The sequence below is a fragment of the Arvicola amphibius genome, chromosome 12 (genome assembly GCF_903992535.2).
Source record: "Arvicola amphibius chromosome 12, mArvAmp1.2, whole genome shotgun sequence".
Taxonomy (NCBI): Eukaryota; Metazoa; Chordata; class Mammalia; order Rodentia; family Cricetidae; genus Arvicola; species Arvicola amphibius.
In genome coordinates, this window is record NC_052058.2 from 64,221,571 (window position 1) to 64,248,073 (window position 26,503).

The following is a 26,503-nucleotide window of genomic DNA, read 5'->3' on the forward strand; positions in this document are numbered from 1 at the left end:
GTGGTTAGAATGGGGATGGTGGCATCTAGGTCAGTGTCGCTGTGACGCAGACTAAGTTAATAGGTTTTAATAGGCAGTAAAAGCTGGGACCTAGACATTAAGCAGCAGCAGTGTAAGTACTAAGTTTTGTTAGTACTGACATCTTCCTTCCACTCAATCCAAAAGCACAAATGGAGAGAAAGTGGCTAAAGTGTGTGTGTGGGAGCCCCCTCATATTGCACAGCTCACCTTTGTTGCTGCTTGTTTGTCCCAGCTGCCCAAAACCAAAATAATCACACAGAAACTGTATTATTTAAATCTCTGCTTGGCCCATTAGCTCTAGCTTCTTACTGGTCAACTCTTACATACTAATTTAACCCATCTCCATTAATCTGTGCATCACTATGAGGTCGTGGCCTATCAGCAAAGTTTCAGCACGTGTGTTTCCAGTGGCAGTTCCATGGCTTCCCCTGACTCTACCTCCCTTCTCCCATGATTCAGCTTAGTTTTCCCCACCTAGCTCTGTTCCCCTATAGCTCTGCTATAGGCCCAAAGCAGTTCCTTTATTAACCAATGATATTCACAGCATACACAGGGGAATCCCACATCACACCTTCTTAAAGAATAGGGGAGTTTTAAAATTGTAGCAATTATACATACAAAAATGAGGTTCTTTTTAACCATTTTAAGCATATAGTTCAATGACATTTACACTATTATCACTGTCCTAAACTAAAACTTTATCTGTTAAACACTACTTCCCCAGTCTCTCCTTTCTTAGCCTTAGTAACTGTCAACCTTCTTACTGTCTCCATTAATTTGAGGTGTATTTCATATAAGTGGAATTGTATAAAATAATATTTGTCATTTTGCACGCATTAGTTCACAAATTTGTGTAATTGCACCATAATTTTAGAATATTTTCATTACATAAACTGAAATTGCATTTTTTTTTCAAAAGAAAAAAAATAGTGTTTTATTAACAACCACACTGTTATAATACACTTTAAACGTACAATAAGGTAGCCTTTCATGTCTGAGGTGGTCTTAAGATAACAAATGAACAGAATCCAACTTCTTGAAATAGGTGAACTGCTGCAGCTATAGGTACATTTAGGAAAATTGTAGCGCTCTTACAAGACCAGCAATGTAATTTTATTTTGTACATTTTTAATTGAAAATATAAAACAATAATTAAAAAATAAAAGAAAATAAGCATAATAAAAACATACATTTCTCAATTAAATGTATTGGATACATATAAATTTTAAGGAAAGAAGCAAAAAAGGAAAATGGTTGATATTTAAGTGCAGACTATCTAGACAAAAAAATTAAAAAAATATCATAAAGCTTCTAGTTTCTATGACTAATATCCATATGGTTGGAGTATCGTCACTGTGGAAGTGATTTTGTTATGTTTGCATATGTTATACTTTATTTACTTAGCTTATCAATTTGTCATTTTGAAGCTAATTATTTTAATTAGGTTAACTGTACAATATTTTAAGCATTACTCTTGTAAGATTTTGAAAACTACATTTTAACATGGACCTTTAGGGATAGTCACCTTTTAAATCCTGTTGAAAAGCCGTGTTTAAGATTTAATTTGCCAAAATAATGTCTTGTTAATATTCTTTCAATAATGAAGTTGGGCAATATAACCGATGTTTTTAAAAAGTTTAAAATGTGTAGGTTGAGGCATTTGGGTGGTAAGAAAATGTTCTAGTGAATTACCCCTTTTCCTGAAGTTTGGAGGACCAAAAAAAAGAACAAAAAACAATAATAATAATAATAAGGTGTATTGCGTCTTAGCAGTGATTGTTTTCTTTCTTTCTTTTTTAAATCCAATCTTGTTTCCAAAAAACATGTCTGCCAGGGCCTTAAAAGCCATTGTGAAATTGCATTTATTAGTAGTTACTCCCCATTTTTCTCATAAATCTCCCATCTGCCAAATATAGACATTAATTATTTCACTCTGTAGGCCCTATATGTAGACTTGACTATAGATTTTATATAGTTGGAGTTAACATAGCATGATGCTTTCATGTTTAGTCAGGTTGTAGAACCTGCCAGTTTTTCATATCTTTATGATCAAACAATATCCTATTCTGGATTTATAGTGTGTTTTACAGTAACAATCGGCATTTGATAGGCAGGTGAATTGTTTCTATCTACTTTGTTACTGTTAGGAGTTACTCTGGCTACAAACCTTCACAAACTAATTTTTATCTGTACATAGATTTTCTTTTCTCTTGAGGTTTTATCCTTATATTTTACACACAGTACCTCTGATTTTTCTAGTTACTATCTAAGCATATAACAGTCTTTGTATTTTTTATTCCTGTTTTATGCCCACACATTCCAAAAGTATTTGTGCATGCGTGTATCTTATTTTATCTAAATAATCTTATTGCGGCATAATTCACATTCTGCACAATTTTTAATTTTATGCTTTGCCTGCATGTATGTATGTGCCTGGTACTTATGTTGGCCAGAAGAGGGTATTGGATTCCCTGGAACTGGAGTTATGGACAGTTGTAAGCCACCATATGGGTGTTGAGAATTGAACCTAGGTCCTCAGGAAGAGGAACAAGTGCTCTTGACAGAGCCATTTCCCTATCCCCGCAATTCACCTTCTTATAAAGAATCTATTTAGTCTTTATTAAATTCTTTTAGTAATTAGCAATTTCCTACACCTGTGCTTAAATATAAATAAAGATACCTTGTTTATTCAACATGATCTTCTGATAGTTTGGTTACAAAGAATAAGGAGATTTGGCTACATTTCTAGGATGATAGTTATATTTTTATTTTCCTGAGGCAAGTTTTAGTCAGTTTCTCGTGCTTACACCAGTGTGTTTTTGTACGTGCGTGTGCACATGCTGCACGTGTGAAGAAGTGAAGAAAGGTTTTAAATGTGTGACTACAAAACCATATCCATACAAGCACACAGGTTCTTAGTGAGTGAGCTTTAGTCAGTTAACCACAGGCATTTCCCTATCATTCTCATGTGAAACTCACATTCAGTTATCCTAAAAATCTGTTTTTACAAAGTAGAAATCCTATGTTCTATTTATGTTTTTAGATATTATCACCAGAGTATCGAAATAATTTGAAACTTAAAGGACATCAATTCAGTTATAACAGCATGAAATATAATCATAATGCTGGTAAAAATAAAGGGTGTTTTGCATGCCATGGATGTGGTTTGTTGTTTTGGAGAAAAGTGGTTTCTGGTGGTTAGAACATATGAGTTGCTGTCAGCATTTGTGGGTTTTATTCCCAGATCCAGGCTTTTTAAAGAAGAAAGGCATAGTCTATACCCACTCCATGTTTAGTGCAATACTTTAAATGGTATGATACACTAAATGTTTGTGAAGACTTTGTACTACTGACAGAATAATACATAACAAATCACTCAAAATACATAAAACTATACCTGTCAGTGGTAGTGATTCTAGTCTCCAAGGTTGTTTTTTTAAAAAGATGTTACTATTAATCTAACAAAATTTTCCTAGCTTATTAAAAGCAAGGCAGTGACTTTCTGGGGTGGGATAGAGAGTAGGGGCGGTAGGAGAAGAAAGAGGTAGCCTTAAAAATGGCACTCAAATAGGACTTGAAGCCTATATTCCAGGAGGTGAGAGACTGCTGTGTTTCTCTGTGCATCTTTTCTACGAAGCAGAGTGTGTAAAGACTGCCAAAGAAGACAAACAAGTGAAACCCTTTATCATTGCTGTGGTTGGAATAAAAATTCCGGGTTCTGGAAAGCAGAGTACTCAAATATGTGGACAGCAATTTGTAGAAAGTGAGAACTTCAGGAGGCCAGCCAGGAACATTATTCAGTAGGCAAGATGAGAGGGGATGCTTCAGGAAAGAAGACATCTGGTCTGCAACAGAAAAATGTTGAAGTGAAACCAAAGAACAAGCTGAAACCAATATGGAATGGAGATGGTGTACCCATGAGACACCTCAGCCTTTTAGGAAGAAAAGAGTATGGTTAGATTCTACAGTTGAGAATGAAGAATTGAAGTTAAAAATTTCCGAAGAGCTGACACTGTGGCTTGTGGATGACTGGGACTTGATCACCAGACAACAGGCAACTACTTTATCTTCCTTCCAAGAAGAATGTGGATTCCATTTTGGAGGTTATGCGTGTTTTAAGAAATCTTGAGGAGACATAGATAATAAAAAGCATGCTTTACTGAGATTATGTGAATTGGAACAGTGATGGTTTATACACCTCTAGATGAGGAGAGTCTTGTTTTATTACTGACCTATACTCATGAATTCCTCAACTACCTGACAAAAAGTTCCATAACTTTGTTCAGTGCCAGTGATTAGGAAGCGACTCCTGAGTACCACCAGAGAGCTGGGTGAGAGGTGTGCTCTCTCGCACTCGTTGGAATCTCTGTAAACAAAGTTTGGTTCTGAGTTCCCTTGTACAAAGTATGATGTGCTTTGAAGACCATTAGTATATGACAGAATTGGTGTTTGTCTTCTTTCTGATATTAAATAGAAAATAAAAGGAATCACTCCTCCTTTTTAAATTTCTGTTCTCATTTCTAAGTTTCTACCAGTGTATTCAGTGGTGGATGGCAGAGAGAAATGCTGTAATGTTTTACTGTGGAGTTGACAAAGCTGTTTTTGAATGCTGGTCGTTCAGTTTTTTTGACACTACCCACTTTTATAATGTTAATGCTCTATGGCAAAAATGTTCTGATGCCTAGAGCCAAGGTTCACTTCAGGGTATATATATAGCTGACCACCCATCCATCTGTAGTCTTTTCCCCCATGGTGTTTAAGGAACCCATCCTTTGTAAATCATCTATGTTGTTCCTTAGGCATTTTAATTTGCTGAGTTGTTGAAGAGCAGCCTTTACATAGTTTCTGTATTTGTGTGTAATGCATGATTCAACACGATTGACACAGTTCATCATGTAGCTACAGTTTTATGGAAAAGTCAATCTTATAGGAATTGTGTTTTATATCTTCAGTAATTTTTTTCTTAGAAAATGACATGCTTTTCAATTCAGTATTTTTATAAAGATTTCTTAATATTTGATGCTTTGGTATCCCTTAGTCTAATACTGAAATACTTTTCTTAAGCCAAATAGTGTGTGTGTGTGTGTGTGTGGGAGGGAGGGAGGGAGGGAGGGAGGGAGGGAGGGAGGGAGGGAGGGAGAGAGAGAGAGAGAGAGAGAGAGAGAGAGAGAGAGCGCCCAGACTGGCCCTAATGTAATCCCTAGTCATAGATGATCTTCAACTCTTGTCTCCCTCTACTTCCTGAGTGCTGAGATTGCAAGTGTCTTATCACCTGGCTGACTTTGATACAATTTCTATTTACGGTCAGCCTTTTGTAGTTGTAGTTTACTTTAGGACATTTCTTTCTGAACATATTATTTTATGAACATTTATTGTTCACTGTGAACAGGATTCACTTGATAGTGGAAATTACGATGCAGTTGTTTTATTAGTCTCCTTTTGCCTGTTCCAATTTATTTGCCTAATAAATATTCATTGGGTGTTTCTATTAGTTCCTAGATCAAGACTATATCCTTTAAAAACGCTTTTTTGTTCTCTTTATAGAATTGTATATACATTTTATTTGTCTAACAGAACTTAATAATTTTTTCATGTAAACCTCACTTTCTGTTTTAATGACCATGGTATTTGTCAAAAATGTTCATTTAAATACTTTAATAAGTCTATTTTTCTTAGTTTTAGCTTATTTTCTTTTTTCATCATTGGATTTTATTTCAAATGTTAGGCTATTAAAGGGAACTTTAATTTAATGGAAAATGGTACTGAAAAAAATCTATATAATAAAATAATTTAAGTATCAGAATTTCAGAGTATAGTATTAATCATGTGTTCCATGTGATGATGTTATGAAAATAAATCATAATTTTTTACAAGACTTAATTAAGTATCACTACAGTTATAGTAGGCATTAAAGAGAAATGAAAGTTTTTTTCCCTTTTGACGATACCATTAGAAAATTTTGTTCATTTCTAAAGTTTCTTTTAGATTTTTTTTGCCTATGCTTGTTTATATCTCTATAGTTTATTCAGTACTTTCCTATTAGAGAAATGAGCTCTTTTGAAGTGGGTTCTTTTTGCTGTATGTCTTAAAATTAAGTCAGTTCAGAGAACACCAAGACATGAAGTAGAATTTGTGGGGAATTTATAAGTAAATGAAATAAATAAAATGAAATAATAGGATAAAATTTAAAAATACCTGACTATTCAGATTGTGGTAATCGTGCTTCTTTCTGGAGGCTATACAGTTATAACTTTGATAACATTTGTTTCTTTTTTCTTTTTTTTATTTGTTTTTGGAGGCAGAATTTTGCTTAGTAGCCTATGTAAGCCTGGAACTCACTGGGTAGATCATGCTGGCCTAGAATGTAAGTGTTCCTCCTGCCTCTGCCTCTTAAGTGTTGAGATTACAGACATGCAACATATACCCAAATGCTAAACCTTTTTTTTTTTCTATAAAAATATACAATTTTGGAGAATATGATGGATTTTTATATACAAAGACTTTACTTGTCTTTGTATTGAATTGGCATAGATACATTGTAAAAGATTGTTTCTTAGAGTTTCTATTACTCTGATGAAACATCATGACAAAAGCAACTTGAGGAAGAAAGTTCAATGAATTTTTATATATAAATAAAGATACTTCTGCATAGGTGTCCTTGTACTGAATTGGCATGGTTACATTGTTTAGAATTGTTAAAGATCTTGTCCTAGTTAGGGTTTCTATTATTGTGAGAAAGCACCATGATCAAAAGCAATTTGAGGAGGCAAGAGTTTATTTTGTCTTACACTTCTGGTCAACAATCCATCACTGTGGGAAGTCAGGGCAGGTACTCAAGTAGGGCAGGAATCTGGAGGCAGGAACTTATCCAGAGGCCATGGAGGAGTGCTGTTTTTTTTGCTTACATGGGATTTGCTCAGCCTGCTTTATTATACCATAAAGGACCATATATCTGTTTAGGGGTGGTACTATTTGTATAAACTCATCAATCAAGAAAATGCCTTGTAGACTTGCCAACAGGCCAATCCTGTAGAGGTATTTTCTCAGTTAAGATTCCTTCACCCCAGATGAATTTAGCTTGTGTACAGTTGTCAAGAAAACTAGCCAGAACAAGCCTTAAAGTCCCCCAACCATGTGTTCTTACTTTATAAATAAGGGGAAAAAATCAAAGACAATACATAGTTCTTAGAAAATATGTATTAAAACGACTCAGCAATTTATCTATAAATTAACTGAGATACTTTTGAAGGCTGTAAGGTGGACACTGGAACTGGAGAGGTTGTCCAATGGTTAAATGGATTTATTGTACTTGTAGAGGACTTGAGTTTGGTCCCCAGCACCCATATAGAGGGTCACAACCGCCTTTAACTCTTAGTTACATGGGATCTCATGCTCTGTTTTGGCCTTTGAGGGCTTCTGAACAACATTAATGGTACTCATAAATCCACACAGGCGCATATATATATATATATATATATATATATATATATATATATATATATTTAACCCTAAATAATAAATAAATGAAGAAGTATCAGAAAAGGAAGGCTTTGGAACAACTAATACCAGCTGAGACCAGAAGGTCCTTATTGCTGGTAAGTACCACACTAGTACAATATGTCTTAAATCTCCTAAGTCCTGTCACCAGCCAGCATGCAGAGAGCATGGTAACTATGATTGTGACTACTTGGATTCCAGTGCTTTTATTACTTCCACACAATATGACTCAGATTCCCTTTGGCTCCATTTCCATTTGTGCAGCAGGAGAGTGATAATGGTACTAACTTGAGTGTGAGACTTCCCTGGGGCACATGTAAAACTGTTAGTGATTACCATTAAAGGTGCCATTTTTACTGCTTCTATTACTGCTATTGCTATTATTTTATAAAATCATAGTCCAGAAAGGCAAAGATTAAATGAGATCTGGTAGGTTTGTGTAAGACTACAAATCAGGACTCTGGGGTCTGTTTCTGTTGTTCCTGACTCATTACTTTTCTGTTATGTTTCTAAGTATTCCCATCTAATAATAGGAGAATTTTGCCATTTGGTTACTTTATGAAAGATGGTAAAGAAAATTTTGGAAGATGCCTTGAGATATGTTGTAAATAGAACAGCAGTACTTGAATGAGCAAATGCCTTTGTAGAAGAATATAGAGTCCCTTGGGTAGATGCCCATGAGTGGTATAGCTTGGTCATAGGGAAGTTCTATATTTAGCTTTCTGGGAGGCCTCTACACTGACATGGCATCCACCATGACCACACCAGTTTATACTACCACCAAGAGAGAGTACATGTACCTTTTCTCCCACACCCTCTCCAACACTTTTTGTTTTCTTGACGATAGCTGTACTGACAAGGGTGAAATGGAATCTCAGAGTAGTATTAATTTCCCCACTTTACAAACTATTGGTTGGATGTTTGTATTTCCTCTTGAGAGTTTTGTCTAGCTCCTCAGCCCATTTCTTGGTTGAGTTGGTTTATTTTCCTTAGTTTTTTTGAAGTTACATATTCCAGATATAAAAACAACTAGCAGATGCATACCTGACAAGGATTTTTCTCCCATTCTGAAAGCTGCTTCTTTACTCAGTTAATGGTTCCTTTGCTGTATGAAAACAAATACATACATACATTAAATTAACCCCTTTTCTAATTTATCATCGCACCATATACTGTGGTTGGAATGCTTCAGTTTGGGCATAAATTTTTTGAATGCAAGATTTGTTCTCATCAAAGGGTTTACCAGCCTTAGTATATGATATTCTTCTTTTTTGTTGAGTCAAAACTTTTACGTTTTTACTAACTTGTCTTTGATATGTCTAAAATGTCAGCATTACTGCTTTGACAGTTTAGAGCCATTATTAAATAAAATAAAGTTGTTTGAACACCACTGTGATACTGTGACGGTCTGACATCACTGTGGCTACTAAGTAAAATGCATGAGTAGCATATTGCATCAATTCATTGACAAAGGGAGACTCCCTGACATCCCTACAGGAGTGATATTTTATCATTCTGCTCAGAACTATGCACAGTTAAGTTTTCTATCTAATATTTTTGGACAATGGTTGACTATGAATAATTAAAACTGCAGAGAGGAAGAACATGGACAAGAGGTAGACATGGACTGTATTGGTTTTTTTTAAAGAAACATTGGTGTTTATTAAAGTTATTTTACAGTGAACATGAAGATTAAGAGAAATGTTCATGTTTTGATGTAATAGATAAGGTGTTCTTGAGTTAGTACTCTAGTTAGGCTTTAGAATACAGATACAGCTTAGCAGGTAGAATTGCGGACGTTTTCTGTTTCGGACTTGAAGTGTAAAATTTGTCATGTCTTCACTATAGCTATAAATATTGTTCTTTTGAAATTAGTTGACTTAGTGGGTAAAAATGCTTCATGTACAAGCATTAAAACTTACCTACGTTCTGATGCCCAACATCAACATAAAAGCTGAACATAGCAGTAGGTACCTGTAACTGTACTGGGCTCAGTGGCCAACCATATAGCCAAAATGACAAGCTACAGGTTTAGTGAGATCCTGTCTCAAAACTAAAGTGGGGAGCTGTAGAGGAAGCTACAGTTGCACACATGCACATATTTTCTGCCTGCCTGCGTGCGTGTGCGCGCATTTACACGCATACACACATATGAATATAGCTTTAGCATTTTAGGAAGTTCAAGAATATCTAGTATATTTTATCTTGTGTATAAATTTTAGTTTTATTTTTTTCTTTAGTCTTGACTTGGGTTAATAATTGAAAAGATCCAGTTATTAGTCTTGCTCAGTATAAATTAATTTGTGTCAAACTAACAAAAATAATATTACTCACCAATTAGAAATTTAATAATGATAGTGAAAAATGAAATTTTATAATAGGCAAAGATTTATATTATTCTTTATAAAATGGACTTATTAGGAAAGTTAACTTAAATTTCATTGAAGAAACAGCATAGTGCTAGCTTTAATGATTTTAGGACCTTTTCCATCAACTTCCTGTGATTAAGGTGATTAGAACAATATCTTATTATATTGATTAGGCTAGTCAATACGAATTTTGCTATAAGCATTTAAAATTAGATGAGAGATTCATACATTCATACATTTTCTTTTTTTTAAAAAAGAAAACAAACTATCTTTTATCATTATACACATACATTATACAGAAAGCAAAAAATGCTTTATGGGTTTACAGAAGTGCTTGCTTGATTGCCCAGATTTTTCTCGTCTTCTTGTGAGTCCTTCTAACTGGTGTTTGTGTGCACTGATTATATATCAGTGTTGTAAGACCACCAAAAATCAGTGATGCTAATTCCCAAACCTGGCATTTTGTTCTTCTTGTTGTAATTACCTTGATTTGTAATGTCCTGTAAATTGTTGATATTAGAGTACAAAACCTTGTTTACATTTAGCTAAATTTTGAAATCAAGGAAGATAATTGTTATGATTGGCAAAACTATTATAAAAGACAGAAAAGGTTAGGGAGTATGACTCAAGCTAGATGGGGCAGATATCTAGAATGACTCTGTACTTAAACTATTTAATTGGGGGGCTGAAGAGATGGCTCAGAGGTTAAGAGCATTGCCTGCTCTTCCATAGGTCCTGAGTTCAATTCCCAGCAACCACATGGTGGCTCACAACCATCTGTAATGAGGTCTGGTGTCCTCTTCTGGCCTGCAGGCATACACACAGACAGAATATTGTATATATAATAAATAAATAAATATAAAAAACTATTTAATTGGATAATCTTAGATAAAATTGAGTGGACAAGGAGTATTCATGTTTTATATAAAGATTCTGTATCGAACTCTGACTTTGCAGAATCATATTTTAAAATCAGACAGCTTTCTAGTAATATTGGTAAATGAGCTTATAATATTAAAATTTACTCTTTTCAATTAAAGTTTTTCATTTATTTTGCACACCAACCACTGTTTCTCCTCCTTCCTCTCTTTCCATTTCCTTCCCCCACTTCCCATGTACCCCCATCCACTCTCCAATTCTGAAAGGGGCAAGCCTCCCATGGCAGTCAACACAATGCATGGCATATCAAGTTGAAGCAGAACCAAACTCCTCCCCCTGCTTCAAGATGGGGGTGTGGCATCCCAGCATGAAGAATAGGTTTTTAAAAGCAGATCAAGTGCCAGAGACAGATTCTGATCCCGCTGCTAGGAACCTCACAAACAGCAAGCTACACAACTGACACCCATATGCAGAGGGCCTAGGCCGGTCCCATGCAGGGACCTAGCTATGGGTCCAGAGTCCCTGATCTTTCACTAGCTCAGGTCAACTGTCTCTGGGTTCCCACATCATGAGCTCGCCTACTCTGACTCCTCCTCCCTCTCTTCAATAGGATTCCCAGAGCTCCATACAGTGCTTGGCCCTGGATCTCTGCATCTGCTTCCACCAGTTAGCGGGTGAATATTCTATGACAACAATTAGGGTAGTTACAATCTGATTATAGGAGAAGGTCAGTTCAAGCACCTATTACTATTACACCTATTACCAACTACACTATTACTAAGTTTCTTAGCTGGGGTCATCCTTGGAGATTCCTAGGAGTTTCCCTGGCATCAGGTTTCTCCCTAGCCCCCAAATGCCCCTCCCATCAAAATACCTGTTTCATTATTCTCCCCCTTCATTCTGTCCCCAACCTGACCCCAAACTGACCAACCCAATTCCCTCATGTTCCCAACCTCTCACTTCCTTCCCCAGTTTACCCAGAAGATCTATTTCTCCTTTCTAGGGAAATCCATGCGTCCCTCTTTGGGTCCTCCTTGTTATCTAGCTTCTCTGGGCTGTGGATTGTAGCCTGGTTATTTTTTACTTTACAGCTACTATCTACCCATGAGTGAGTATATACCTGTAGGAATGACATTTTACTCTTTAGACTTTTTTTTGACTTATTTTGGGGGCCTATCACCCAGCTTCCAAATAAATCACACACAGAGACTTATTCTTTCTTACAATTGCTTGGCCTTAGCTTGACTTCCTTCTTGCCATCTTTTCTTAACTTAAATTAACCCATCTATCTTTTCCCTTTGTGCTCTTGTCTTTTTTACTTCTGTGTATCTTACTTTCCTTCTTACTCCATGGCTAGGTGTTTGGTTAGGTGGCTGGCCTCCGATGTCCTCTTCTCCTTGATCTATCTTGCTCTCCATTTTCCTCAGTTCTCCTTCTATTTATTCTCTCTGCCTACCAGGTTTGCCTATCCTTGCTCCTGCCTCACTATTGGCCATTCATCTCTTTATTAGACCTTCAGGTGTTTTAGACCTGAAGATCTAAATCACAGCTTCACAGAGTTAAACAAATGCAGCATAAACAAAAGTCACGCACCTTAAAAATAATATTCCAAACACATATCATGTTGGTCTTTCTGGGTTTGGGTTACCTCACTCAGAGTGTTTTTTTTTTCTAGTTCCATCCATTCGCTTGCTTCATGTTGTCATTGTTTTTTACTGCTGAGTAATATTCCATTGTGTAAATGTACCACATTTTCTTTATCCATTTTTCTGTTGAAGGGCATTTCCAGGTTCCAACTTATGAATAATGCTGCTATGAACATAGTTGGCAAGTGTCCTTGTGGTATGATTAAACCCAAGAGTGTTATTGCCAGGTCTTGAGGTAGATTGATTCCCAATTTTCTGAGAAACCACTGATTTCCAAAGTAGCTAGACAAGTTTGCACTCTTACCAACAATGGAGGAGAGTTCCCCTTTACTCTACATCCTCTGAAACATAAGCTGTCATTATTGTTTTTGATCTTAGCCATCTGACAGGTGTGAAATGGTATTTCAGAGTCGTTTGATTTGCATTTTCCTGATGGCTAAGGATGTTGAACAATTCTTTAAGTGTATCTTGGCCTTTTGAGCATCTTCTGTTGAGAATTTTCATTTTAAATCTGTACCCCATTTTTAAACCAGATTATTTGGTAATTTGATGTCTAGTTTCTTGAGTTCTTTATATATTTTGGAGATCAGCTCTCTGTCAGGTGTGGGGTTGGTGAAGCTGTTTTCCCATTCTTTAGGTTGTTATTTTGGCTCATTGGCAGTGACCTTTACTTTATAAAAGCATTTCAGTTTCAGTAGGTTCCATTGATTAATTGTTGATCTCAGTGTCTGTGCTACTGGAATTAATATTCAAGAAGTTTTCTCCTGTGCTGATGTGCTCAAGGCCACTTTCTTTTCTATCAGGTTCAGCGTAACTGGATTTATTTTGAGGTCTTTGATTCACTATTCTTTTGGACTCTAGTTTTGTAAAGGATTATAGATATGGATCTATTTACTTTCTTCTACATGCCAGAATCCATTTATGCCATCACCATTTGTTGAAGATGCTTTCTTTTTCCTATTGTGTAATTTTGGCTTGTTTGTCAAAAATCAAGTGTTCATAGGTGTGTGGATTTACGTCAGGGTCTTCAATTAAATTTCATTGATTCATCTCTCTGCTTTTATGCCAGGCCCATACTGTTTTTATTACTATAGCTCTATAGTAGAGTTTGAAATCAGGGATGAGATACTTCTCGATGTTCCTTGATTATATAGGATTGTTTTGGCTATTCTAGGTTTTTTGTTTTTCCATATGAAGATGAGTATTGGTCTTTGGAGGTTTGTGAAGAATTATGTTGGAATTTTAATGGAGATTGCATTGAATCTATAGATTGCTTTTGGTAAGATTGCCATAAAATTTGCTGTTTAAGGTGTGAAAGTTTAACTTTAGTATGACTTGCAGGTGTCCCACCAGCCATCTTATGAAAAGGCATCTGCTATAATTTGGCTCTAGTTTCCTAGTGTGTCACTAGAAAGGAATTTGTAGTCCTGTGCCTGTCTTGTCCCTTCTCACCAGTAATGCACACTGCCCTTTTCCCACCTCTCTACACCTGTGGCTGTTAAAATTCTTTATTCTTTTCTCTTCTTTACCCTTGTTCTTTTCTGATGACTATCGTATTCTATTAATATTACTTGGTTACATATCACTCACAGTGGAGTCTTGTCTCTAGTGTCTAGCACAAAGTCCACTTGCAGTAGCACTCAGAATATTTTTAGTGGAGCACTTAAAATAGTCTTTCCTATCTACACAGTTAAATAAAATTCATTTGTGCTTTACAGTGTTCAGCAATTGGGGCAGCCTTATCCTTTGCACCAGGGAATTTAGGATTGACTATTTACTTTTCTGGGAGAATATTTGGTGAATATATATTATATGACTCTACATATATAAACTTGGCCTCATAGTGCTGTCTTGGAAATTTCTACAAGCCGCAACAAATCAAAATATTTTTACTTTTAGTGTTCGTTTGAATTGCTGTTATGTATATGGCTGGTTTACCCTGAAATATGCTAGCATATTTCTACATTATATGGTGCCCATAGGCCAATGACTGTATCTGCTTTGTAGATGATGTGTGAGCCTGGTGTGCTGTGTGATGTGTGGTGTAGTGTGTGTGTGTGTGTGTTAGAGAGAGAGAGAGAGAGAGAGAGAGAGAAAGCAAGCGCAAGCGTGCGCGAATAGGTCGTATTGGAGGTTGAACTCAAAGGTCTCACAAATAAGTTGTTTCACCGAGAGAGAGAAAGTATCTCTCCAGGATCTCCTGTAGAACTTCAGCAGTAAAGAATATTTTTATCCTCCAGACCTTTCATCCAATCATTTCTTTTTCTTTTCAACCTGCTCTTCAGGAGAGAGTGCTTTTGTCATTTGCTCTCCTAATGAAGCTTGTAAATGTTTTTACCCATCTTCCTTTGTTCCCTCAGATAGAGCAGAAAGTGACATCATGGTGCTGGTGAGGAGCTTATTTGCTGCTTCAGATGTAACTTTTGAAAGCAGCATAGTAATAAAACTGAAACTAGTTTGGAAATTTATGAGACAATAACACTTTTCAAAAGTTAATGTACTTCCTTTGAATTACTTTTACCCAGGGCAGACATTGATGAATTAAATGTGCATTTAACATAAAGTGTCTTTAAGCATAACTCATATAGTGTTCTTAAACTTTTCCACTTGTAATCTGCTTTTATCCGAGAAAATTTATGCAGCCTGAGTGTGTAGACTTATAAAAGTAGATGTACAAATAGAACATTTAATAATAAATCATAAATTTATTTAAAAACAATTCTTTGCTATATGTATAATCTTACCATTTGTTAAAGATGAAAGCAAATTTGTGTATTAATAAGATAAATGTATTTTGTTTATATATGATATGACGTGTTCCAGCAGTGTTTGTTGGCATCTTATGACATGGACTACATGCTCAGTGTAAAGTATGCATACTGTGTGTTCAGAACCAAGGGTGTGGTAAAGTTATGGTTGAAACATTTGTGAATGGTGTCAGAATGTGTTCATTACACATTTGATTTTTGAATTAGTTTTTGATCATTGCACATTCAGAAACCTTTTATTGTTGCTAGATTCCTATGTGGAGTAGCAGCTGACAGTTTAACAGGCTGTGGTCTGTGGAATATGGAAATATATTTTCAAATAAATTTAGGCTTGGTAAAAATACATAGATCGCAGAGTTCAGTTTGACAAAGGCTCTTAACTAGGAGTATGGTTGAAAATGACATAGAAATTCTTTTTCATGTAGTCAGCTTTCTACAAAATTTTTCTTAAAGCTCTTTATCTGTTGTTTACAACCAAAAATAACATGTGTTGCTAGCATTTTATTGACCACTTCTCTATGTTCTAGAAATTATTCTAAACCTCTTCTAATGTGTCAAGTTCCTTCATGAACTAATCCAAGTGGGGATATAGGTCTTGCCAGTGCTCCAATTTAACCCTGAGCCCTCATTCTGCCAAAATTCTGGGCTTTTGGCAGATTCATCTAACATCTCTGCATAGCATTCCTGTATGCTGAACATTAGGGTGTACTGAGTGGTGCTACGCAGCTCGTCAGAATCCAAGCACATGCCATTTCATTTCAATAGTCTTACTTTGTGGCCATAGTAAAGCACTTTATTTATCTTACAGAAGGATCACATTCAGATTTCCACCTGATGTATCAAATGCTACTTTGCTATTTATAATCAGCTTCTCCCTCTATGGTGGTTTGAATAAGAATGATCCCCATTGGCTCATACATTAGAACACTTAGTCATGGGGTAGTGGTTTAGAAGGATTAGGAGGTATGACTTTGTTGAAGGAAGTATGTCAATTGGGGGGTTTTAAAAGCTAAGCCCATTGTCTCTTGGCATGTGAATCAGGATGTAGCTAGCTCTCAGCTATTGATTCCTGCCATCATGATAATAGGCTAAACCTTTGAAACTGTAAGCAAGCCCCCAACTAAATGCCTTCTTTTATAAGAGTTGCCTTTGTTATGGTGTCTCTTCAAAGCATTAGAACAGTGATTAAGATACCCACTTTCTGAGAAATTTTACTTTGCAACATATAAGGAAGACCTCAAAGTCATGATCCTCCTGCCTCCCCGTACCAAGTGCTGGATTTTTAAGTGTAGTTCATTTTCTTTACTGATCTCTGTGTTCTTTAAATAGACTTAAACTACTCCGAAATAGGCAGTGTCCTTGTCTTTTTGTTACAAATAATAGTAGATGAGGTTGCACTTCTATTATTTTTGGTTGTGAGCCTAGCCTTTAACGGCTAAGCCATTTCTCCAGCCTGAGGTTACACTTCTGAAACCTCACTTAGAGTTATCATCATGTATATCATGTATAGTCTACACCATAGTAGAAAGATGAAATTATAGAGGTATTAAGGGCTTTAATAATTGTTTTCTTTTTTATTCATGAGGTTGACATTAAGCATCATAATTTTGGAATTTCCTTTAACCATTTTGTAATTTGGCAGGACAGAGCTATTAAGGTAGATAGTGTTTGGTTTAATTTTATTTTTTAGTATAATTAGTTGATGTACTGGTCCAGGCTACATGAATGAACATAAAGAACATTTAGCTTTCCTACTCTCACGCACACCCCACCTTCATCTAATCTATGCTCAAAAAGACAGCAATTTTCTACTTTTTCAGAAGTTCTATTTTCTACTTGCCTTTGTATTTCTAAGTAACTCATATTTACACATAAAACAATAGGCTTACCTATAGGCCACCATACACACCCAGCCTACATATAAAAACTCTTCAGTAAAATATTCCTTTGCTTTGAATCAGGTTTTAAAATTCTCAGTTTAGATCTACAGCCATGATGTTATTCCCTTATAAAAGAAGGAAATTGAGAAAATAGTCTCAGAAGGGTAACATTACTTGCTAAATAGTTTGTCATACTTTTAATACCAGAGATAGAAATAGGTGGGTGAGTGGGTGGGTGGATGGATGGATGGATGGATGGATGGATAGATAGATAGGTAGATAGATATAGAGTCTACCAGCAACCAGCTTTCCCAGTCTTTGGACACTACTAGATGCTCTACATTCTATTTAATTTTGATACCACCCATCTATTGTTATCATGGATTCCACAGATTAAGAGTTCAGTTCTATAATACTTCCTCTACTTCTTATGCCATTTGTAATTCCTGGGTCTCTGGTACTTAAGACCAGTTTGAGTACAGAGATTAGAGGCTCTCTCATATACTCTTTTTTAGATTTACTAATTTGTTACAGTGGTTTGAAGTCAAGAGAGCAGTGCTAGTAGGATATTATAAAAGATATAAGTGAGGCCGGGCAGTGGTGGTGCACTCATTTAATCTCAGTACTTGGGTGAGAGAAGTAGGCAGATGCCACGCACTGCGTCCCCGTGTCTGCGCTCTGTGCGCTATTACCCATTTACCGAGCTTTAGGCAAGAGGCTGGAGGTTAAAATACACAGACACACACGGACAGAGAGACAGCGACACGGGTCATCCTTGAATTCCCCAAGAATGCCCCCTTTATTGTGTTCAGGGGCAGATTATATAGAGATAGCCACGCCCCAGCCAAACCCACCAGAAACCACTCTCCTGCCATCAGGAACTCCTGAAGGTCTCATGCTCAGAACAGCTGTAGGCACTCAGATCAGGGGATTACAAGAAATTCAGGATCTGGGGTCTCACTGCTCCCAACATCTCCCCCCCTAAATTTTTTATAAAACAGAAGACCCTCCTGACCACAGTGCCTTTTGGTCACTTGGATTGAACCTGTACTCAGGAGAGAGTGACAGCGTCTCCTCAGGAGAATACTGGCTTTTAAGGAACACAAGAGAGCAACTTAAGCCTGTAAGGTAGATTCAAGTGTCCCAGAGACTGTTGATTCTTCATACTATTTCCCACACACCCTCTTCCCCTCAAGTGAACAGAGATGTGTGACCATATCAAACTCGGGACTTTTAGGAGTGGCTTTGCCATGACCCCAGGAGCAGTCAGAAACCACTGTTCCTTCAGCAGTCCCTTAAATAACACACCCCAGCTGTCATACCCCCGTGGCACATTCATTCTTGTCAGCTGAGGGCATGGAAGACACCTTGCTCGTGCACCTCTTTGGCTTCCCTAGCAGCCCAGCTGATCCTGCTTCTGCTAAGTGACCATATGCTGCATTCTCACGGGTTGTCTGATCTTACACAGGATTTAAAGATGAATGCCCATGGCAACAGGTGTTAAGATTGCTAGCAGTAGGTTCCCCAGTCACCACTGGACCCAACCTCCCATTTGAGCTATGGTATTCAATCATCCCTTTGGCTAAACAGTACAACCTGGTGTGCTAATTGTAACATTTCAACGGTTTTTCTGACCCTGTTGGCCAGTAAGGTTTGGTTGCAAACACTGCACCAACAATGAAGATTCCTCCGTAGACGGGCAACTTCTACAGAAGAGGGCCCGCATAAGACAGGGAAGGGGCCTCCCAAAGACGGGTAAGGGTTTACTCTTCTGAGATGACCTAAGACAGAGAGACAGCGACACGGGTCATCCTTGAATTCCCCAAGAATGCCCCCTTTATTGTTTCAGGGGCAGATTATATAGAGATAGACCACGCCCCAGCCAAATCCACCAGAAACCACTCTCCTGCCATCAGGAACTCCTGAAGGTCTCATGCTCAGAACAGCTGTAGGCACTCAGATCAGGGGATTACAAGAAATTCAGGATCTGGGGTCTCACTGCTCCCAACAGGCAGATATCTGTGAGTTCAAGACCAGCCTGGTCTACAGAGCGAGTTTCAGAATGGCCAAGGCTACACGGAATGACCCTGTCTTGAAAAAACAAAAGCAAAAAAGAAACAAAACAAAACAAGATATAAATGAACAGCAAGCTCTAGAGGTATGTAAGGTCTAAAAGGTTCTCAAACAATTTCACCAAGTGGGCACTAGGTATTTAAATATATTAGCCTTTGGAAGCCTTTGTTATTCAAACTACAACACTTTATTTATTTTTTTTGTAACCTTCACCTATCATTTCTTATATTCACTGTTTTCTTATTCTCTGTAGTGTGAATGTGTGCCTCGTACTTTAACTTCATTATGTAAATACTCACTATGCTGACTGAGATATTTTTCTTATCTTAAATTAACTAGTAATTATCAAGTATTACTAAAAGGAATCCACATGTGTATTAGGGCCCCAAACCACAAATTGTTTACAAATCTGTGTGAGGGTATATGTAGTAGATGCATTAGCTGTATCTCTTTTCACTAAAGTTTTTTTTATGATTTTGTTTTTTAAATATTGTGCAATATGTTTAAGCCCATCCATCCATCCATCCATCCATCCATCCATCCATCCATCCATCCATCCATCCATCCAAGATAGGGTTTCTCTTTGTAGTTCCAGATTAGTCATGAACTTACTGTGTAGCTCAGGTGACTTCAGACTCCTCCTAAGTGGCGTGATTGTAAGAGTAAGCCACCAGAGCTGGAGAGATAACTCAGAGGTTAAGAGCCCTGGCTGCTCTTCCAGAGGTACTGAGTTCAGTTCCCAGCAACCATGGTGTCTCACAACCATCTATAATGAGATCTGGTGCTCTCTTCTGGCATGCAGGCATACATGCAGACAGAACACTATATACATAATCTATCATTCAATCAATCTTAATGAAACAGAGTGAGCCACCATACCTGACTTCAAAACTAGAAGGAGTAAGAAATGTCTTCCTGAGAAGAAATGTTAAGACCAATGTGGTAGCAAAGGCAGAGAGACAAATGATATAACCGTGGCCACGCAGGATTCCTATGTACCATGCAGATGCAATTTTATTTGTGAGAAAAAGTAAAGACAACTCCAGTCACGGTGCTAGTTTTATAGAAAGTCTTTAGTTAATTTTTAATATTTGTTATCATTCATCATCTATCTTTAATAAGTTATTTACTAATCTTATAGTATTTTTGCAGTATAGAATGGGGGCATGTATCTGATACTATAATTATACTTACCAACACATTCATTAAACATCAAAGAATTTATGGCATGTTAATATGAAACGTTTATGAGTTACATAGAACATTAGTGATACTCAGTAGTTTGGGGAAATTAAGAGTTTTATATGAGCTTGTTATATTTTATTTTCTCATTTAAAATCATAGGCTACTTCCTCCTGTTGTATTAAGATTTGCCATCTGGCCGGGCGGTGGTGGTGCACGCCTTTAATCCCAGCACTTGGGAGGCAGAGGCAGGCGGATCTCTGTGAGTTCGAGACCAGCCTGGTCTACAAGAGCTAGTTCCAGGACAGGCTCTAGAAACTACAGGGGAAAACCTGTCTTGAAAAACAAAACAAAACAAAACAAACAAAAAAAATATTTGCCATCTGGTACATTTTCAGAAATGGATTAGGTTTAAAAATGTCTATTTTATATACTTATGTTGATATATCACAAAGAAAAATGCTGAATGTTGCTTTTAACTGCTTTGTGGCTTTCTACTGTAGGTGTTTCTTCCCTTTCTCCTACCTGAACTTTTTCTTTTTGTTGTTGTTGTGTTGTTTTGTAAAAAAGAATGATTTTTCACTTCTAATTCAGATTAGCTTATTTTTTTTTTTTTTTTTTTTGTTTTTTCGAGACAGGGTTTCCCTGTAGTTTTCTAGAGCCTGTCCTGGAACTAGCTCTTGTAACCAGGCTGGCCTCGAAACTCAGAGATCCACCTGCCTCTGCCTCCCGAGTGCTGGATTAAAGGCGGTGCGGCCACCCCGCCAGGCTCCAGATTAGCATGTTGTATCAGAGTAAAGCTCATTGATTTGGGTTGTTCCTTTAACAGTGAGTGACTGGATTCATTTTTAAAAGACTTAACGTTTTCATTGTGCATGCAGTGAATTCAAGCAGGTTACAATTTAGGAAAGATGCATACAAATTTTGTTTCAGTTGGCACTTTGCTTTAGAGACAGATAGAGCCATTAAAAGATTTTTAATGTTGCCAGACATTAACAGCTTGTCTGCTTTCTTACATAGAGATAGTGTCACAATGCAGGCCATGTAGTCAGTTTTTAAAAGCCCCAGACATTGATAGCTAGATAGTGATAAATTACTTTGTCTTTCCCCACCTCCTTACTAAAAATCACATTCCTTTGCAAGCTCTAATCTTCTCCCACAGCATCTGCCCCTATAGAAAAATGATGAGATTCAATTCCAGTAGAGACAGTGTGGGATATATTAATATAGGAAGAGATACTAAATATAATAAAATGAATGCATGTGACATGTTTTTGAGATTCTTAGTATAGTTCATTTTATTCCTGTAACAAATGTGTTGCTCAAAAAGAACCTACAGTTTTGGTTATTTAATATTAATAGAACACCATGGTCATACTTTAAACAGCCAGACTAGTATTTTCTTATACTTCAGCTAACACAATGTAATATGTTAAGAAAAAATACATATGAACTGTTTTTCCTTTAAATATATAGTTTAATATAAATATACCTAATAAATATATATTAAACTATATATATAAATATAAAAATATAGTTAAAATATAAATAGGTTGCTTTGTGCATTTTTCTGTTTAAGAGACTTAATAACAATTATTTGGTCTATTGCAATTAAAATACAAACTGCAGCAGACTCCCATTTATCATCTTGACATTGACATCATTCATAAGGTTAGTGTGCTTAAGCAGAGCTTGACTAAATGTGGAAGTTATGGGACTTAATCTGAGACGTGAAAGACAAGCGTGCGATTTTCTCTGCCTGCTGTTGACAGCATGTGTGATCAGAGGCAGGGTACAGCTAAAGTGAAGATGAAGATGAAGCAAGGTAGGAACATCATAGGAATTATTTCATATACCAGCTATCTTAAAATATATAGATTATAGGAAATTCCAGTGAGCTCTGCTGTTCAGGGCAATGTTTTCTTCTTTACATACATTTTTTTTTTTAATACCAAAAACAAGTTCTCTTTTCTCAGAACTTAATACTTCCTAGAGAACTCATTTGTCTTTGTGGTACAGCAGAGTTAGAACTTCTGTGCTTGAATTCCCCTGCCGCTGAGACTGAGAGTCAGCTGCTGAGACTCTCAAATGTTAGACTAGAGAGTATTGCCAGAAAGAAGGCAGACTACGCACTCTGGCCCTTTCATCCCCTTGTCTTATCACCCGCTCTTCTTCTCTCAGGAAGGGTAATGTGAGCATAGGAGCTTACTGACTAGGTCCCAGTATTTGAGGTGATATGGAAATTTAAGTCTGTATGTTTAAGAAGTAAATTAACATAGGGTTTGTAAGCTTCAAAGATACAATATAAACTTGTTTTAACAAATAGTATGATCTCATAGTGAGTAATGAAGAAACAAATGCTTTTGACTTAGTGAATTTATATCTTAAGCATATTGGCTTATCATTAATGTCTTTATTAATCTTTCAATTGCATGGAGCTTTGTTTAAATGCACTAGATCCATTGTTATGTATGAATTAGCATGTAATATGCTACCTCAAAGTTCCATTGTTTGTCAGGACAAAGCAAAGTTCACAGGCAACATGTGTATCATTCTGATAAAATTTGGGCATTCTGGAACATTTCTATGTTTTTGACATTTCAGTAGAATAAAAGTAGACAGTAATGAAGAAAAAAATTCAATTAATGACCTGAATGGATTTGACTTTTCTTTTTGTGCTCCAAGAACAAAGGAGAGGGGCTGCAGAGATGATTCAGCAGTTAAGAGCACATACTGCTCAGAGCTCAGTTCCTAACACCCAGGTCAGTTGGCTCACAATTGCCTGTGACTTCAGCTCCAGGGAATCTGAAAGACTCTTTTGGCCTAAAAGGGTACTGCACTGAGGTGCACACCCCATGCCCCCTTCTCCTCCCCTTATACATGTAATTTATTTATAAAAGGAAATAAATATCCTTAAAAAAACATAGTGAAGGCTGGTGGCAGGGGGTGTTGGGGAGGAAGATAGTTCAGTCAGTAAAGTACAAGCACACAGATCTGAGTTTGAGTTCCAAGCACCAGTGTAAAAGTCATGCATGGCTGCATGTATGTGTAATTCCAGTACTTGGGGACACGGGACACAAGCAGATCCCTGAAGCTTTCTGGCCACCTAACACAATGAATCAATGAGTTCTAAGTTTAGTAATACACCTTGTCTCAAAAAGTAAGGTGACATGCCAGTAAGATGGCTTAGTGGATAAAGGTGCACCGTGACAACCTGAGTTCAGTCCTTGACATGATCTGTGTGGTAAGAGAGAGGACTGATTGCCATAAGTTGTCCTCTGTCCTCCACATGTTCATTGTGGCATGCATACACATATGTGTACATGAGCACAGAGAGATGCATGTAATCTAAATAATAAAGTGGAAAATGATAAAGGTAGATAACCTCTGACCTTTGCACACATGCACACAGGTGCACCTGCATCTGTGTGTACATACATGAGTACTTGCATACATTAACAGAAGTCTAATAAAAGAGACTGGATTGATGGCACCTATGGTAGGTTGTAAGCAGACATCATTATCTTCAGTATCTTGTAGACTGTTCCTGAACAGCATGCTGTAATTATTGCTGTTACTAAGAGTCATCTCTGGAGACCAAGAATGTAGTTTAGTGATAAAGCACTTGCTTAACATGTGCAAAGCTCTATGTTCAGTCCTTATTTTTAGGACATATTTTTAAAGCTATGTGACAAGGATTTTAATATCTATTGGGGAAAATTGCTTCTAAAAATGCATCTTATAAATTGGCCTACTAAATGTAATATAAATTAAAACTTTTTGAAAATTTGGGTCAAAAGAACTATAGTTCTTTGTATATTTAAAGCAATGAATGTTTTAAGGTAATTTAAAGAACATTGTTCGGCTTTAAAGCTATTCCTTTATGCTTACTTCTGTAATAAGTCATCACCGTAATCTGAGCTTCATAAAGTATTTTTTTTCTCTGAGATTTGAACCTAAAGCATGGTCATTGAATTTCAGAGTTTATAAAAATATGCCATTTTCTAAGCCAGATGAGCTTTGGTGTGAAAATAAAAACACACAAATTAAAATATAGACCTACACTTCCTCTACAGTTTATGATAATTATTTATTTGGATTGTATTTCTTCACTAACATATTAAAAGTCTCAAATAGATAAATTTCCCCCAAACTGTTTTTTTCCTTTTTTTTTTCTTTTTATGTGCACTAAGAGCATGTGAAAAAGTATTGAGATTAATTGAAACTTTAGGGTTTTTATCGCCTGGAAGATTCTTTGTAAAATTCCTGTAATGCTTACTCTGAAAGGCAGTAACTTACAATGGATCTTGTCAGTTATATCCTAATTAAAATTTTGAAATAAGAAAATACTACATGTAAATTTTAATTTAATTTAAAAGCAACTTTTGTGAGTTTTAAGCAATTACTATATACAAAAATATTTTCCACAGCGTTTTCTTTTGACATTACTACATGGGTCTTAGACTTGTCCTTTTCTCTTCCCACTCCCCTTCTGTTTCCAGTAACACCATTTTACTAGCTTTTTGTGGTTTTTATTCTTTACATGGTGAGGGAGGAAATGTCATTTCGTTAGGCCTAATGAAACTTGCAGCTTCATCTTCATCGTGTAAGATGCATGGTAATCCTTTTGTCTCATTACAAGGAAGAGCTAACACAAGATAGGACTGATTTCTTGTCAGGTAGTTAAGCATTTGAAGAAGATCAGAGTTTGGGGGTTAGATTTACTGTTAGACCAAATAACCAAGTATTGTAAATGCTTTTTTGAAATAATTTGGGAGAAAATGGATTGCACTGAATTTTTTTTAAATGAGTTTCAGTTTTAGGTTTTATTCCTTTTTTGAAAATTGTATTGGACTTCCTTTTAAAATAAAGCAGAATCATAATTGTATAATTTACTTTATGAGCATTTATCAGTTTGTATTTCTATTCGTTGTCCTATTTTCTCATCTCAGTTTTGCTGTTCTTTCACCACAGACTGCTAGAGAATTACCAGTCCTAATTCCTGTTTCAAAATATGGGTCACATAAGCTCTGTTTTACTATCTTGAACGATCTAGTGTAGATTATAATCCACTCTAGTCCAACCCATTATATTAATCTTCGATTTGCCAAAACCTCTGGTCATTTACTTTTTTACTTTTATAACATAAGGCTTGTTTTCTTAGAATACCCCATTGCCTTTTGTTGACATATTCACGCTTATATCTAGCTTATGATCTGTGGAATCCTGGAGATACTGGACCCATTTCTAAGTTAATGTTGTTTTCATAAGACTGAAAGGTAGTTGTAAAAATTCCTTCCCTGGGAAAATGCCAGTAACACCTACCACATCTTGATCAAGATGGAACAACAAACCAAAATATATTTCATAATGAGTTTTCGGGACTGCTGATAGAGCATGTATGAGGGATTGCTTGCAGGAGCATATAGAACCCCAAAGCAGCTACACTCAAAAGTCTTAACCAGCATGGATCATGACTTCTCCCATAGCTGCATTGTAGAATGAAGCGGCGGGGCTGCGTCCCGCCTCCCGGCCGCCGGCTAGCTTTACACCCGAAATAATTACACGGAAACTGTATTCTTTTAAAACACTGCCTGGCCCATAGTTTCAGCCTCTTATTGGTTAATTCTCACATCTTCCTTTAACCCATATTTAGTAATCCGTGTAGCACCACGAGGTGTGGCTTACCAGGAGAGATCTTAACCTGCATCCATCTCGGAGAGGAGAAGCATGGAGACTCACTATGGCGACTGAAGCGTCTCCCCACTCCTGCTACCCAGCATTCTGTTCTGTCTACTCCGCCTACCTAATTTTCTGTTCTCTTAAAGGGCCAAGGCAGTTTTCTTTATTAATAATGAAAGTAACACATAGACACTCCTCCATCAGCTGCATAAATGGAGTTTCCCTTTTTGTTAATGCTTTCTTTTCTCTAGCACTTTTCTCTAGCACTTCCCAAGACCAGAAGGCTACATGCAATTAGTACAGACTTGCATAAGGTAGCCAGGAGACACTTAGGGGAGTTGCCAGAATTTCAGGTGTGGTTTCAGTGACCTTTCCCAGCTCCTCCTTTTGAACATCAGTAGTCAACAAGCCCTATCTCAGGGAGCTCTTGAAAATGGTCACAACTGTTTTGACTAAAAGGAGGGGCTGTTAAGCTCAGAGGATAGCATTCTATAATAGTTCTTGGT

At 36.7% G+C, this 26,503-nt stretch overlaps 1 protein-coding gene and 1 pseudogene across 2 annotated transcripts in view; both read left to right on the forward strand.

Annotated features, from left to right (window-relative positions):
- Rasal2 (RAS protein activator like 2) overlaps window positions 1-26,503 on the forward strand; it is a 293,856-nt gene that overhangs the window by 95,759 nt on the left and 171,594 nt on the right. The window lies entirely within an intron of this gene.
- On the forward strand, window positions 3,578-4,356 carry LOC119827657 (annotated as a pseudogene).